Source organism: Ochlerotatus camptorhynchus, unplaced genomic scaffold (assembly GCF_037179485.1).
Source record: "Ochlerotatus camptorhynchus isolate MF236.1 unplaced genomic scaffold, CSIRO-AGI_Acam_v1.1 ptg000550l, whole genome shotgun sequence".
Lineage (NCBI taxonomy): Eukaryota > Metazoa > Arthropoda > Insecta > Diptera > Culicidae > Ochlerotatus > Ochlerotatus camptorhynchus.
This window is the reverse complement of record NW_027041033.1, coordinates 1,088,421-1,104,714: the sequence shown is the minus strand read 5'-3', so window position 1 is coordinate 1,104,714 and position 16,294 is coordinate 1,088,421. Positions and strand designations below refer to the sequence as shown.

Genomic DNA, 16,294 nt, shown 5'->3' with positions numbered 1-16,294 from the left:
TTTTATATGGACAATGTCCTGTTATCAAAAGATCTTTCTTTAATAATCCATGAATTCTGCTAGTAATTGAAATGTTCCCGTTTGCATAATTCCGTAAAACAATTTTTACAGCGAAGCGATTCGAAGCAACCCTGGTAGACGAACCAACCCGAAGCAAGTCGTTCGTTCGTTCATCCAGCACAATGTTTGGCATAGGCTTATCGCTTTAATCTAACCTAGCGCAAAAGCCGATAAACAAAACATGCAAACAGCACTTCGTCGCTTCCCCCGTTTTCCGCCCCATGGAGAGTTTACTTCCCACAGGGAAACCAATCACATCAAGTCAAGCTGCCGGGGGTCTTTGATTACTCGAATCGGGCTGCTGCTGCTGCTGCCTGGTGCTGATGCTTCAGAATTTAGTGGAGGAAAAGTTTCAAACTCATTAGTCGCTGCCGAAATGGGGTTTTGAGCCAAAAGGCCTTACTCACTTCCCTCTCAGTAGTGTTGGGAGCGGGTGGAGGCGGCAGTTGTTAATGTTAATGTTCTTATTATTGTTATTGCCCTGATCATCAACGAGGCTAGGCACTGCTGATGGGATGCGGGATTATTGCGATGGTTTTTAGTGAGTTCATTAATCGTTTGAGACTGCACACAACGAAGGCCGAATCGGGGGTTTTGGATGGCAGAGGATTTTGAAATGTCAAGCGTTTATCCGGTATTAGTTAGCTTAACTCGATGGTCTCTTCGATTTCGTATTTGGAAGAGTTGACTCTGTTTAACAACCGTATCAAGCAGTTTTTGAAAATCCTAGACTCATTTCTTGGCAAGCTAACTATTTTGATTACCTTTACTTGAAATCTACTAAATTGAAGCTCCAGAGATCATGTTGTAGAATTTGATAATGAAGTTTTAAAAAATCTAAGTTTATTGAAATTTCAGTGACATCCTGGGAATCAGTTCCCACCAGTTTAAACAACAATCACGTTTCCCAATTCGAGGAGAGCTAGTTAGACTTCATGGACGATAGCTAAAAAGGCATAACATAGAAAGCACTCCTGAAACTGCAAGACTTTGAAAAGTTCTCTCACAAGATCATTCTAAGGGTCTCGGGACTCTCAAGAAGACTGCTGGACACTTAACTGAGAATACAAATCATACTCTGGAACTGCTGATCTAAACTCATTTTCCAGGGTCCCTTCTTACTGAGAATCAACTACAACATCATTATTGCCACATCTTCAGAATTTGTGGAACGTGCTAATCCACTATTTGGACTAGAAATGTCCAATAAAGAGTCTGAAAAATACAAGCTAATACAATCTTGAATTGAATTCTTTTCCCTTGCAATCCCCTGGTCCAAATGGAATTTTTCTAGCGCATATTCAAAAGTGTAAATCTATATTAATCTCTGACTTAATCGAATTATTCAAGCCTAGTTTTGACGTACACACTACGAAAAAGACACGTAAATTTCAGTGCCCTGAGATCGCCACATGCCAGCGGCCCTTTTGACAAAAGAATTAGTTGAAAAGGACGAAAAAATCAATTCAATCAAACGCACTTCTCGTCGAGTTGCATGTTTCAGTTTCAGGACACTTAATTTTACATTCCATGTTTGTTTACATTCCATGATTTACGTCAAAGCTGAAAAACTACTCGTGTAAAAATAAAAAAAAATCTAAGTGTGTAGGACTACGTCTTTCGGAGTGAAGGCCAATCCAGGGAAATGCAACGAAAATTGGTCAGACTTTAAATGCTAATAACTTGGCCAATAATCAATGGATTTTGATGATTTGTATGTCGATCAAATCGGCAACTTTATAAAATTTGTGCGGTTTGTCATACATTAAAAATTTCAAATATTTAGATAGTTCAAAAATAAGAAATATGGAAACATTCAAATTTATCATAAAATTTCTTCGACCGCAAGGTGCTCACCCCTAACACAGCCATCAGAAAATTGGTTCCTAACAACACAAGCCGAAGCCACTGAATCATTCTGCTTTGCACGTTGGACGGTTCGAACTCGAACTTGTTCGCTGCAGCGTGGACATCGTCGCATTTCGTTCTATTCATTCACCTACACCAACTAAATACAGAAGAAAGCATGTGCGCTGAAGACATCATGCTGATGGTACCAGCAAGGAAGTACTACAAGGCCGTCGAATAAGAGATGAACTAGCCTATGGCTAAAAATCTCTATAATAAAGGAAAAAAAAAAAATAAGGCCGTCGAAGAGCTGCTGAGGCGGGAAAAAATGGGAATATTTCTCACACGATGTCGGGGAAGACAAGGCGCTCAAGGCGGTCCTGCGTGGTCTGCCGTAAGTACCGTGATCAGTTGTATTTGGTCCACCTCGAGCGAAACACAACGTGTTTGAAGGACCTGCAGTGTATTCGGGCGCTTTTCCACATCGTGGTTAAGTGGAAACGCTACCAACCTCGCCCCCGTAACATCATCCAATGCTCAAACTGCCTCATGTTTGGGTACGGGACCAAAAATTGCCACATGGCCCATCGCTGCAACGAATGTGACAAGCAGCACGCACCTAAAGCATACGACAGGATCGAGAACGCCAATTTACAATGCGCCAACTGTGGTGCAGCACATTGAGCTACCAGCAAGTCTTGTCCGAAGCGTGTGGAATTCATGGAAATCCGCAAAAAAAAAGCCTTCACGCAGAACCAGCTGGGTTAGAAAAATGTTCCGGTACGCATTGAGCAGAATTTCCCCGCCATTAGCCAACGGCGTCCGATTCCGGTTCTTCCGCCACTTCCACTCAACAACCGTTTGGCTGCTACTGCTGCTGCTGCTGCATCGGTCCCGCCATCTGCTGAAATGCCAAACCCTTCGGCTAATCCGAGCCGTCAGTCCTATGCAGCATCGGTTTCGTCCCCTACCCCGGGACTATCGTGGCGTCGAGATGACGGCCCACCATCGAACGAAAAGGAAGAGCTGCTGACGAACTGAGGAACTCATAACCATCATGACAGAAGCAATCGTCATCGTCAGAACCAGAACCGAGCAGATTCTTGCTGCATCACGTTTAATCGACAATTATGGACCGTGAAGCCATCAAGATCGCCTACTGGAACTCGCTCAAGAGCAAGAACATCGAGTTCGTTCACTTCCTCAACTAACGCAACATCGACATTGCTGTCATCACTGAAACCCACCTGAAAGCGGAGGTAAACGTCTACCTTTCTGACTTTCGGCTTCTAAGACTTGATCGAACCAGTTCCGGGGGAGGAGGAGTGGCCATTGCTGTAAGGAGAAACTCTGCTGTCGACTTCTGCCGAGCTTCCAGCTGAAAACCATCGAAGCCATAGGGGTAGAAGTTTCCACTCCTATCGGCCCTATCACCATCATTGCGACCTACTACCCCAAGCAAATCACCATCAGGGATGAGTCGACAGCAGACCTACTCGACGGCGCGAAAAGTACATCATCGCGGGCGACCTGAACGCCAAACACCAGGCTTGGGGCAGCAGTCAACGCAACCAAAACGGCACAATTCTGAACAACGACCTGCAAGAGGCTCGCTACACCATATTAGCGCCGGACTCTCCCACCCGCTTGAGCCGGTCTGGCGTACACTCCCCCATCGACAACATCTCGCTACCTGTGACCCACCAGGAGCTGAGTTCGGACCACTATCCAGTGGTGGCCGATGTGGGCTCATCCGTCAACCGATTCCAAGCTTCCGGACGCAACTACCATCGCGTCAGCTGGGATCAGTTCCAACACTGTGTCGACTACGGTGTCCTTCCGGAGACGCCCGAAGACATTGACCAGTGTCTGCGTTCCATCGAGGAGGCGATATCCCGGGCCAGGGAACAACGCGTGCCAGTATCCAGACAGGTGAGCAATACTCTAAACCTTGATAGAATTACCAAAAATCTCATCAGACTCCGTAACTCCATCCGAAGGCCAATACCAGCGTTCTGGTTTGCGTGTCTTGAAGACCCATTGCAATCATCTTACAAAAACCATCCAAGCTAGGATGGTGGATCTTAGAAATCAGGATTTTGCTAACAAGATCCGCTCTCTCCCAGGTTGTGCAAAGTCCTTTTGGAAACTAACCAAAATCCTTAAAAATAAGCCAAAACCCATTCCACCACTGACCCCACTGGATAGTCCCGGTGACCCAGTGGTTCATCTGATAACTCCAGAAGAGAAGGCTGCCGCGATAGGTCAACACTTCGTCAGCTCCCATAATCTGGGACAAAACATCGGCAGCCCTCACGAAGCTGAGGTTGCTGAAAACGCAACCAACCTCCATCAGATTCCTAATATTTTTACTCGAGGAATCCGAGATTATGGCTGACGAACTGTTTGCTTATATCAAATCATCTAAAAACATGAAGACCCCAGGTTTCGACAACATCCTGAATTTGGAACTCAAACACTTGAGTTCCAGATTCTACAACCATCTGGCACTGATTTTTAATCTGTGTCTCCGACTTGGCTACTTACCCTCGTATTGGAAGTCAGCTAAAGTCAGACCCATCCGGAAACCTGGGAATGATCCTTCCTCTCCTTCAAGTTATCGACCAATCAGCCTTCTCTCAGGGTTATCAAAACTGTTCGAAAGAGCAGTCTACCACCGGCTCCTAACATCTGCCGAACAAAACAACATCTTACTCGAGGAACAGTTTGGTTTTCGGAAAGGTCGTTCGACCGTCCACCAGCTGACTCGAGTAACAAACATTCTCAGACGGAACAAGTCTGTTTCGAAAACATCTGCCATGGCGTTGTTGGACGTTGAAAAAGCGTTTGACAATGTCTGGCATGATGGCTTGGTTTTGCAAATTGCAGTACTACGGTCATCCAATCTTCCTAGTGAAGATAATAAACAACTATCTATCGGACAGGACGTTCCAAGTCTTTCTGAATGGCATCACATCGGATGCTTTCAACTTCGGTGCTGGGGTTCCACAAGGAAACATCCTAGGCCCCATTCTATTCAACCTGTTCACCCCCGATACGCCGTCTCTGTTCGCAGATGACACATCCATAGTCTACAAGGGTAGGGTCATCGGAGCTCTGACTGCCAAACTTTTGAGAGGCCTGGACTTCCTTTCTGAATATTTCAACAGCTGGAAGATCCGTATCAACGCGGCTAAGACCCAGGTCATCATCTTTCCACACTCTAAATCTCCCAGACTTGTTCCACCGGAGAATAATAAGATCTGCCTGAACGGCACAGTGGTGGAATGGTCCAGAGAGGTAGTCTACCTGGTCATAACACTAGACAGCAAGCTGATTTTCAGGGAGCACGTTGATAAAACGAAAACCAAGTGTAACGTCCTGATAAGATCACTGTATCCACTCATCAACAGGTCTACCCTGTCCCTGAAAAATAAGCTTGCTGTCTACAAACAAATCATGGGTGAGTTGCGCCAAAAGTCCATCACCTTAAACTGGTCAAATGATCCAGAACAAGATCCTTAGGATGATCCTAAACTGGCTGGAATTCAAACATTAGAAGAACGGAGAGTTCTTATCCTGGAAAGGTTCAGAGACACCTGTCTCAGTTCAACTCATCAGATCATACGAGATCTAGCACGTTAGGCTAAGTTATACTCGTAGTTAGGTAGGTATTCAAACAAATCACACCCCCAAAGAGGTATTCTGTAGACTAGTAGAAAAATGTGAATACGTTAATTAGAATCACAAAGTAAACAAAGATGAAGAGCCTGATAGGCTAATCAATTAAATGTTAAGACAATGTAAAATCATAATTAACAGAAATAAACGTAATTTTATTACTACTAAAAAAATATAATAAGTTTAACTGCAGTCATCGTTTGACTGGCGAGTGATGAACAGGGGTAATCGTTGCTTTGTACACTGAAAACGAAACTAGCTCAGTGATTAACTTTTACTCATTTGTGAGTCACTTTTACTCATTTGTAGGAATTTACAGGTTACTCAGCGCACAAATCTTATAACACTGGTGAATCGATTGACATAAAAATCATCCAAATCCGTTGATTATTGGCCAAGATATTAGCATTTAAAGTCTGACGTCAAAAGTAATGGATATGACTGTACAAGCTCTTATGGATGACGTGAAGCAAACAACCCTCAAAAAATGATCCAATGTATGTATACTTAGCTTAATACATGTAAAGAAAAAATTTGGTCATGATCTGATAAATACGTGAAACGAGAAAATTATATGTGTTGCAATAATTCAGTGTTCACCCTTTATACACCTCATTCACTGATGAAAAATTATCGATGACCACGTCACTAATGCAATGTTCAAGATCAAGATACAAGGTGCAATAATTAGATGTTTGGCTGTTAGTTCTAGCATATTTCTTCGCAGATGGCGTAGTGGTTAGCATCCATACCTCTCACGCCATAGTCACGAGTTCAAATCTCACCCTCGGACAAGTCTGCGGCCGGCGAAAACAGATGAGAATCTCCGACGAAGCGCATCACGTGTGAGGTGAAAGTCGAATACAGATGCGACTCTGTTGAACACACGCTGGAGTCCGCAAATCGCACCATGTGCCCCGTCGTCAGTCTCAGCATGAGGTTGTTACGGACTGGTCGGGGTTGCACGTTTAGGTCAATTTGCCTCAGGATAGCCTCACAATCTATTTGTCCCTGTAGAGTGTCGGCGATAATCAAAGCTCTGCTGGTGTCCCTTCTAATCCGGAGAGGTTCAAGGTTTATCAGTTGGCAGCGACTCTCGTAGCTGGGCAGCCGAAGCGCAAAACGAAGAAAGCGACGTTGAACAGATTCGATTCTCTCGGCACCATTGTTGTAATTCGGATTCCAAACCGCAGAACAATACTCAAGCGTCGATCGTACGAGGGAGCAGTAAAGAGATTTTAAGCAGTAGATATCGGTGAAATTCTTAGCTATTCTAAAGTTGAATCCTAAAGTCCTAGACGACTTATCGATAATATAAGAAATGTGTTGCCTGAATGTTAGCTGTGAATCCAACACCACACCCAGGTCTTTCACCTGATTCACGCGTTCGAGTGTCGTACCAAGCAGGTCATAGCTGAATACAATCGGTTGCTTTTTTCGTGAGAAGGTTATGGTAGAGCACTTTGCTGGGTTCACTACCATTCGATTAAAAGTACACCAACTGGCGAAGACATTAAGCTGATGTTGAAGATTGTGGCAGTCAGCGATCGAGCAAATTCATAAAAATATGTTGAGGTCGTCTGCATATGATAATCGAAGTCCTCCGATAATCAGATTCACGTCGTTGAAGTAGAGTAGAAAAATCAACGGTTGCAGATGGCTTCCCTGCGGTATACCTGATGTGGCAAAGAAGCTAGCTGATTTGCAATCTCCTATAGCAACCATAAGTTGGCGACCAGTAAGATACGAACGGAACCAACTCAAGAGATTACCGCTCACCCCAAGCCTGTCGAGTTTAGCAATCGCAATGTCATGATTCAACTTATCGAATGCCGTGGATAGATCGGTATATATAACGTCCGTCTGTACCCGTTCAGTCATACTATCGGTAATGTAGGATGTGAGGCATAGCAGATTGGTGGTTGTAGAGCGACCGCCAGTAAACCCGTGTTGATCAGCACTCAGATACTGCTTGCTGTGAGAGAGCAACGGTTCCATAATAACAAGCTCGAATAGTTTCGAAACAGCACTCAGCGATGTAATTCCACGATAGTTATCCACGGCTCGTTTGCTTCCCTTTTTGTGGACAGGAAACATGTGTGCAAATTTCCAGGAGGATGGGACATACGGAATAGACGGTGAAGTGGAGTTAACAAGCAAGCAATATGTTTCTTCAAAAACACGGACGGAACTCCATCGGGTCCAGGGTTGAAGGACGATTTGAGCTGCGTTGCAGCGTTAGAAATCATCTCAACGTTGACATCAATTGCACCCAGCGTTTGACCATTTAGTGGGATGTTCCTGGCTGCGAGGGAAACATGGTCGTCACTTAGTCTCTCATCAGTGAACACACTGGCAAAATTGACAGAAAAAAGGCGGCAAATATCCTGCGGAGTGGAAGCGACTTCACTGTTCAATTCCATTGACAGTAGTTAAAGGTTACTCTGAATACCTCGTTGAAATCGCAGAAAGCATCGAGGACTGGCTCGTTGATACTCGTGATTAAGCCTCACGTAGTGATGTTTCAGAGGAAGCGTGCGATACTTCGTAAATCTTCTCAATGCTGCTCTCTTGGTCGACTTCAACCTACGCAGCTCAATCGTCTGCCAGGGAGGGTGAGAGTCTTTGCGGTGAATTCTTTTCGGGACGTGTCTGTCAATGACATATGCCAAGACATGAGAAAAAGTTTGCGCAGCGGCCTCAACGTCGTCATGATCGAGAATGTTTTCCCAGTCCATGTTTGGCAACACATCTACAATGCTTCGATGGTCGGCCTTTCGAAAGTCATAAGAAACCGCAGCAGGAAGACTATCGAAATCACGAACTTGTCTACGTTTTAAGTAAGGAGTTCGCTAATTGGGTGATCTCCCAGTTGGGCAGTTATCCTGTCTGAAAATTCCGTTAGACTAGAGTTGACAGTTCATTGTTGTTACTTAAGAATGGCCTAGTGAGCTGTTTCGCATGAAAACTTCAGTTTGACAACGTGCATCCAACCACAAACGCTGCGTATCAACGTTATGTTGAGGTATTGCCTCCTCATAGAACTAGCTACACGGAAACAAATCCGATTCCATTTTCATGAATAAAAAATCATGAAATCAAAAAACTTGCCATCCCATGAAATCGTAACAATGATTCATGATTTCGTCATGGAAATTCATGATTCCATAATGCAGTGAAATCAAGACCGCTACAAGCGTTACACGTACTTGGCAAACCGTGTTCATAAACCACACTACATCGGTATTTCTTATACGCCTTTTGCCTTCCATCTTATACAAGTACTGATAGTCTAGTGGTCAAAGTATGGGTTTAATGATTTCAAGGTTCTTGGTCCGAACCCAGTCTGATGCTTTATTTTATTCTTTTTAAATTTTTTGGTTAAAAGTTAAGCCCATGAATTTAGCTCATGATTTCAATTCGGATGATTCATGATTTTGGGAATGTTTGCTGCGTTACGGAAAAGTTGCTCATGATATCATGAATATTATTCATGGTGTATTTTCATAACATGAAAATACGCTGTGTTCATGAAATCATGAGTCATTTTTCTTATTTCGGAGATCGATTTTTTCCCGTGTGAACATGCTATAGATAACCTTTAGCGAGTGTTCAATCAATATTTTTCAGCGTCTGACTTCAACGGGAGATGCTCTGCCGGCGCTAATGTTTCCAATTATTGTAAGTAGTTTTGCACTAAATGTCGTTGCCAGTTGCCAGTGCCCATGTTTCAATCAGCAGTTGTTTGTTATCATATGGAGGCACGAATTTATACTTGGCTCAGGTGAAGGCAAAACCAACCACCCACTCAGGGTGGAAGAAGTTTTTCGAATATTCACCTCTGGAGTGGCTCAGGCTACTTGAGTGAGTGAGTGAATCATTATCTGGATCAGATCCTGAATATCTCCAATCAACCTCATTCAAATCAATCTTATGAGATTGGGATTCACTCCACAAAACATTAATTTCAACTCTCCACAGAGAACAGTAATTATCCTTCACACCAAAAACTATATTATATCATCACAATTGGTCACAGCTGTCGATTACAGACCGACCGTAGCCGTTAAATACTCGATACTAGACAAACGGGCAGATCAGGACAACCTAGTCATTACCAGCCCAATCAGTGCAAATTAAGCAAAACCAGGCCACATCCGGCATTGATTTCAGCACCTTCCCCCAATATGTTGACCCCTTTTCATGAACCATCATACTGCAAGTCTCCTTTTTGCTACGATGCAGTCACACCTTCGGAACCCGGATGGCCTCATACTGCTGTCATCAGTGTGCGTGTGTGTGTGTGTCCAAGTTCCGTCCTAAAAGCCGGGATGATAATGAATGGCTTTTTATTAAACCAACAATAAACAGCAATTAATAACTGACTGCAGCAGTGGCCTCCTCTTGCTGCTTGAACCACGGCATAATGACATACAGCCAGCTGTGCTCCGTACGACCTCCGTCTGTGCCGTGTAATACCGATCGATCGAACGCAGTTGCGGACGAAATTTATCCCCCGGGGGAAGTGGACCGGGTGGAAAGGCGAGGTCATTCTTGTCACCACCAGAATGACTGCTGCGGGGCAAAAACGACCGAATCGGATCGTAAAAGACATCGCAGTAATCCGATCGAGCGAGAAATTAGCGTAGGTCACAGTTGGCTATGACGTCGGAGCACCCGGTCATCAGGATAGGTTCACTGAGGCTGCCACCGATATAAAAACGACCAAGCAATTGATATTATGATTTTCATTTGATTTTATTACGGTAACCCGGTACCAGTGCCATCACATCGGAGCGTGGTTTGACAGTAATTACCCGCTTCCGGAATCCTGGCGGGTAGCGTGGAGGACAACGAGGAGAAGGAGGTATGGATGATAATTGCTCAATTAAGAAAAACGGTTATAGCGATAAATGGTGTGGGCGCCAGGGTCAGACTGGGAAGATATGGTTCTGTCTGATAAAACCTCCCACGATTTGCGCCAATATCGGCAATTATTTTGTGTCTAACAAATTTTCACTTTCTCGTTTGTACCATCCTACACTGAGGGAAGTTTCAGTTTTTGAATAAGAACTGTTTTGGGGAAGTGGTTCACGAATTGGAAGCACGTGGCCTGTCTGCACCCAATTGTTCAGCAATGATTCACCTTTAACAAATCAGCGGTCATCCAAACATCAAATTAACTTTAGCAATTTGACACTAATGTAAGGATGATTTCTGAGGCATAGAACCACATCCAAGCAGTCGAAACAATTATTGATGCTGAACTACTTTCGTGTATCCGCTAGTGAAAGACCTTCATTCTCGCTTGTTTCCAGAATAAAACTGTAGCTTCTCTTGACATACTTCAGCTTGAAATTTTTGATGATTTCTTGATCAAGGGGTTGAATCAAAGAAGTGGTCTTTGGTGGCATGTATAGAAGCATTATGTTGGGATTGCTTATGGTGGGAGGATGCAACGGAGCGTTATCAAGGAGCAGCAAAGCCTTGAAGCTAATGTTCGTGGCCGCGCAAAACTCCTCCAACTGTGATGAGAAGCAGTCGTTTATCCAGTCCTCAAATAATTATGAGGTCATCCAAGCTTTCTTGTTGCCCCGGTAATGCCTAGGGAGATTTACTTCCTGTAAATTTCGCTTTAGAGAAAAGCATGATTGAGAACCCTTGTTTGTCCCCTTTCGGTCCTGGCCTCTACACGTCGTCCCCTATCCAGAAATACCCATATTGTAGAGTATTTGACAGACTTTCTTGAACAGGTGGTAACCATCTTGGATTCCAAAATGACGTCTTCAATTTGAACACTATGAGGTTCTCTGATCTTCCCTGATGTTCTCGAAACTGCCCTGAAGCTGTCACAATCAGGGCTCTGCATTTGCGAAACAAAGAAAAGAAAATGAACTCTCCTCACAATCGCTTCATTTTGAGCAATATTATTTTCGTGTTAGTCATTGTGTTTCTTGTTCCTCCTGTGAATGACTCGAAAATTGCTTCCTTCATTTATTCCACTTTCACTTCAATTCGGGGCTCATTCGACTTGACACGCGTCACGTCGTAAGGCATCTACCGTATGCGTGATAATGTTTGAGCAATGTCAAAATTAAAAAAATTCGCAAAAATTCCATTTTTGAGTTTTTTTATTTATTCAAAGGAGGGATGTTTCTCAGAGTCTTAAATCACTCTACAGAAGGCCCGAGAAACTCAGAGAATTCAGCATAGTTCCAAATTATTCTTATCTTCATCTGAGAGTCTGTCGACCTTAAGCTGGTTCATCACTTCAGTTTCGAGATCTTCAGGGAAACCCAAAGATCATCATGCAATTTATAAAATTTCTGGTTAGTTTCATCATTTTCAGGAATGTTTCAAGTGCTTAAAGGATGATCAGAGAGAGTAGTTCCATTAATTAATTGCAGGAACTTTCAAGAAGTTCGGATGAATTATGGAAAAATCCGGGAATTTCAGCTGGGTCGGGAACTTCCTCGAATATCATGACATTCATTGGACCGTTAGAGAAGAGAAGAACTTCTTGCAAATGTAGATAACTTTATCATGAAAGAACAGAAACTTCAGGGAAGACCTTCAAATAACGTATGCATTAAAAAAAGAACTGATTTTAGCGATTTTTCATGCGATTACCCTGCCACCTGGTTGTCAAACATAGCAACCCTGTTGTGAATAGAAAAAAAAATTGACAGCATTATCAGTTGATTTGCGGCAGTCATGGTGAAAAGAGTCAAGCAACTACGCTTGATGGTTTGTTCGCACTTCTAGCTCCACCCCGGAGCGAAGAAGTTGGACATTGTGCGGCACTTCGTGTCCGCCGGATATAGCCGATTTGGCATTTAGAATATCCTCTCCCTTCTCGATAAAGGAGAGAGCGTCGAACAGAAGCCTGGTTTCGGCCGCCCGACGGTGCTGCGCGACCGTTGCAGCAGAAGCTGAAGAGGAAGACTGAAGGCAAGGTGCTCAACTAACAATTTTCGCAATGTAAACGCTTTACTAATTTCATTTATACAGCCTCAAGCTGTATTCAAATGTTGTACGGTATGAGGAAACCTTCACTCAACCTCTATACAAGCAAATCTGGCGAACTTAGTCAGCTACTTATTGCTGTTGGGACGGTTGGAACAAGCTCTTATTGCATTTCCATTTACGCTTCTAAACAGCTGTTATCCTGCTGTTTAGTTGTGTGCAAACTTGAAAGGCGCTTATTCAACCTTTTCCCGGTTATCCAATAATCACTACACAGTTTTCTCTTGACGCCAGGTTAAATATTGTTTACGCTTTTGTTTTGGTGGAGGAATTTATCAAGTCTATTTTACTGCGAATTAAATTAATCGAAATTAGTTATAAGCACAACACCAAATGATTTACACTGTACCGGAACCTGGAATCGAACTCGAGACTACCGCATTGGCGAATCTTGATACTACCAACTTCGCTACGCCAATACTTTGAACTAACGTAAACAGATTTACATGCCCTTCTACAACAAGATCGCTGAGTAGAGGCTTTATAATTCAGAGATGCCAGATTATTTTCTGTGCAATTTCGTAGACTTATTCAAATCTACGGATTTCTACGGATTTTTTTTAGTCGAAGGTGATATTTTTTTTAGTTCTAAGGTGATATTTTACGTTAAATGATAAATCGATGAAAGAACTTTTGAAAAAATACTAGGGACAGCCCTCTGGGGTTGTATGCAATGGTGACGTCGAACTACGTGGTCTTATATAATAAATGTTATTTGTTAACTGCAGCAGGACTTGTGTTTTGTGTAGGAATAGGAATTTGAGCGGGGTTCTCTCTTTTTATACTCTTTAGTATGACTATGATTGCCCTGAAAAGAAGCTTTTGATATGAATTTTAGTTGGGACATGTTCAGAAATTTAACTCTTTTGGAAAATCTTGGTGGCCCTGAAAAGGGCCGATAGTAGTACAGGCATGAATACCATGATACTGTTGCACCTGTAGTTTTTGGCATACTTTCACTGATTGCTTCCCGGGGATCCTTATTCAGCCATAGCAAGATGTGCGCGTGAGGACTTCCACGGTGCTGAAATTCAATCGTGTCAACCAGCTTGTTGAAGTACACGCAGCACGTGACTGGATCATCATTCATCAGAGTTGCTCTTTGTAGTGCAGTCAATTCCTGGATAGGATCTGTTAAGTCATCGCCATTGTGTCCTTCTGACAATCGATGTAGGATATTCAACAAATGGGCCACTTCATCTCACTTGCACTGAGTGTGAGGAACATCGTATGCTTTCCCAATTGTCGCATCATGGTGAACAAATTTCTCTTCCTTTGTTGTCCAATACTGTACTGAATTCGGTATTGATTTGAGGAAGAATAGATTTCGCTCAATGCACTGCTCCATGAATAAGGCGGTCTTTAAGGTCCACGTGTAATATTTGCGGTCGCCGTGCACTTAAAAGTACATTGCAAACCTTCGGAAACTCAAAGCCGAGGAACTTTCATTGTCCTATACAACAAATGTGGTTTGGCCACAGGCCTGTCTTGACGACGAGTTTCACTGGATGCCATCATGAAATATGTCACCCGAATCCCTGGCTTGAATTTCCGTAGATGGCCGTAACAAATGGCAGGAAAAGCTATCTTTTCGCCGTGCTCGTCATATATTAAAGACAGAGGAACCCTGTTTTGCGCGGGAGCGTTCTCCCGGCATTTGTTCTCATTCCAAAGGAGCGTTTCCTGTTGCCCAAGCAGCAATTCTGTCTCATTATCCACGGCAATGGTTTCCAGCTCAATTTGACGATCCACTACTACAGGGTTTCAAGACCATCTATGGCGATCTGATCAATTGTGATCCCATAGCGGTGATACAGTGGTGTCGTAATCTAATAAGAAAGCCACGCTTTAACCGTAGTTTCCTTTATAAAGCCGGACAAGTACAACGAGTTATGGATTACGTCAGGCATGGAAAATCATTTACATTCATTTCATGCAATCATTTGCATTCATTTGCCTCTAACTTTTTTCATCAACAGCAATCTGCAAAATGATGTATAGAACTTTAGTAGGTTTTGTTATTAGCTACAACTTTTGCTCATAACTCAAATCTGTATCACGAATCAGAGCGGGCAGAACTTGTTACTGATTTTCAGTGAATGTAAAATACATTCACTGAAAAACAGCAGTGGCTTCTGTTTTGTCTGGTTCGTCATACATAAGATATACGGATTTGAGTTGTTTACAAATATTGTAGTTAATAACAAAACCTACAAAAGCTTCATACATTATTTTGCGGAATTCTGTTGATGAAAAAAGTTAGGGGTAAATGAATGTAAATGAATCCACGAAATGAATGCAAATGATTTTCCATGCCTGGATTACGTGCTTTTTGATGAACACGTTGAAGACCATCATCATCATCAAGCTGACGGGGAAGAGAGCGTCGTCTCTCTTACATAACGCAACGGTAGAACAACATTCGAGCAAAAATAAAATTAACAAATGACTATCATATGACATGTGTGATTTCATTCTGCAACTCCTCAATTTGGTGTAAATTAAACCATTTCTGATCAAAAAGGTTATTACTATGACATCGTTGCTTGCACAAGCACAACATCAGCAGCTCTTATTATGAGAACAACTAAAATACTTACATCCGTGACGGGCTTCGCCGACAGTGTCGTATGACAGAGCCTGTCGTATGACATTTTAGTTTGGTACTGTAATTTGAAAGCTACGACTACGGTGACCGCATACAAGACTGGTCTCGACATGACTTTTAATCGTCTTCACACGGCACCGTCGAAAATTTTTCTCTTCAAGCAAAGATTGACTGTATATTATGGGAACTTTTGACGGAGTGAAGAGGTAGTACGAAGGCCGCCATGTTTCACGCAGTCTTACGTTTGTTTACTCAAAAACCGGATAAATGAGCAAGAAAACGGTTGAAAAGTTGCAGAGGTGTATTTTACTTTATGCTTCTTTCCCTTCAGAATCAGATTGTAAAATTCGATTCTGAAGGGAAACGTACACTTAAGAAAAAAAAATCCGTAGAAACTGTACCGAATACCGTAGATTTTGCCTACGGATCCGTATTTCCGCAAAAATTTGTAAAATCCGTAGATCTACGGAGATTTCCGTAGATCTGGCATCTCTGATAATAGTGCACATGAATCACTTTTCTCGACTAGTTGATTTAGCTTTGGAAATGTGAATGTGATGAACTAGCCTACGGCTAAAAATCACAAAAAAAAAGAAGATAAAAAAAAGCTTTGTAAAAAAGTTTTGTAAAAAAGCAGAGTAAAAGCAACTGCACAATTCTAAAAATAAACCTACTTTACTGTAGAAATGCTTCCAAAGTAGCGCTAACACAGTTTATTAGTTGAGTACAGGTTGTTTAGCTGTTGAAAAAGCACTTTTGATGTTTATGTTATTCAGCAAGAGTGGTTGGTTGTGTAGAAGCCATTGAATAAGTAATGTCTTCGCTTTATTAGCTTTGTTTTGCAGCTAAAAGTTGAAAGTTTATTAATATTTGCATAGAAGTGACATTACCGTTTTTGGCTGATGTTATTCAGTGCGACTGACAAATTGAATAATGGTTGTGAAAAAGTTGAGTAAACGCTCTCCAAAACTATTTGGCTAGCTTTGTTTCAGCTACTTTACAGCACAACACTGGAAAAGTTGGCCCATAGAGCTGAAAATGTTAGTTGTGTGGCCTCATCCTTCCGCGCCT

The 16,294-nt window shown here is 42.6% G+C and overlaps 1 protein-coding gene across 1 annotated transcript in view; it reads right to left on the bottom strand.

Moving 5' to 3' along the window:
• Positions 1–16,294, bottom strand: part of LOC135713327 (neuronal acetylcholine receptor subunit alpha-7-like) — a 727,825-nt gene that overhangs the window by 526,371 nt on the left and 185,160 nt on the right. The window lies entirely within an intron of this gene.